Genomic DNA, 1,600 nt, shown 5'->3' on the forward strand with positions numbered 1-1,600 from the left:
CACATCATACGCAACATGTTAATAGATCACCAACATAGCAGGTATTTCCCTAAAAATTTATTTATAGTCTTGATCATTGGGCCAGCAGCCTTAATCAAGAACCAACACATGGACACAGTCATCTGGAAGCAGTCTGCCTAACAGAGAATCTTCTTTTCCCACAATGCAGTAGCAGTCACAATCCCAGGTATCCAATTGGGCCAGCGATCGTCAATACATGGAATGAGCCCTGAGCAACCTGGTCTAGTGGAAGATGTCCCTGCCCAAAGGGGTTGGAGCCAGAGGGTCTTTGAAGCTCCTTCCAGCCCAGGCCATTCTATGATTCGATGGGAAGGGAACACGGCAAGCACAGTCATGCACTACCTTAATTTTACAAATGCCCTCCCATGTCTGTTTCAGAGAGAAATGAAAAAATCTGTCTTTGGGTTGGTTTATTTCTTTTTTCAATGCATGAAATGCAGGCCAAAGTATTTAGTTACTAATAGCTGACTGTGGGCTAGGGTTTAACAACACAAAGAGCTAAAACATTTAAAATTAAGAACTGAAAGGGCAACCAAAGTAGCAAATGCAAATCGCATCAGTCTAATGTCAATAAAATAACAAAGTACAAACATTTCGAAACTTTGATAAAGCTGTGGGGCTTACTATTTTTAAGAAATCAGGAAAATAACAATCCCCACCAACTGGCAAAGTTCTAGAGTGAAATTTAAGGAAGTATTTCTTCATATATACAAACTAATACTCTTCCTGTTTAGTAGGCTCGGGGCAGAGATTTTTCTAAATATGTATTACAACCTATTTCTGCAAGAAAGAGGGAGAAGAAAAAACCCAGTGTATATCCAAGAAGAGTAGAAGACTCTACTGCCTGTCTTACGTGGTACATCAAACCACATAACAAAATTTTGAGCAGAGATTTATACCAGCAAAGTTCACTCACTGTTGCGCAGTACAAACTTAGCACTGTGGTTCAGACGTGGGACATTTTTGTTTCAGTGCTTTTTACTCAGCTAGCAAAAACTGTTTAGAGGAGTGACACCTGGGGCAGTGCTCAAAAGCTCTTAAGGGAATAAAGACCTCACATACCGAAATAAATGATGTGATGCTGAGCGAAAAAAAAAAAAAAGGCAAAAAAACTAACACTCCTCTCCATTCATCACCAGTAAGTATCAAATCAGAGGGAACTACTGTCGTTTGGAGCCCTTATTTAAGCAGCGTTTGCTTCCTGCCGGATTACAGCTCATCTTCCCCCTTTTTGCTTCCTGAACACGACACTGTAGCACCAGATTTCATCAAGCTGATAATACTGGGCCCTGCCTCTGGACCCTCTTGCGGGTCCTTCCACATCTGTCGGTTCGCCTCCACTCGCCCCCTTTACCAATCCCAGCTCCGCCCCAGGAGCCGCAGAGCAGCCGGGGCCGTGCCCGCCCGGCACCTCCGCCCCGGCGCGGTCCCCACCTGAGCGCGATGGCAGCTCCCGGCGCCGGTCCCTGAGAAAGGCCGGGCGGACAGCGGGGTACAAGGGGAAAACAGAAGGAGACAAGTGAGCGCGGGGGCGACCGGCCCGGCTCCCTCTCCCTCACGGCGGCGGAAGGATGGGGGA

Source organism: Corvus brachyrhynchos, unplaced genomic scaffold (genome assembly GCF_000691975.1).
Source record: "Corvus brachyrhynchos isolate BGI_N302 unplaced genomic scaffold, ASM69197v1 scaffold83, whole genome shotgun sequence".
NCBI classification, from domain to species: Eukaryota; Metazoa; Chordata; class Aves; order Passeriformes; family Corvidae; genus Corvus; species Corvus brachyrhynchos.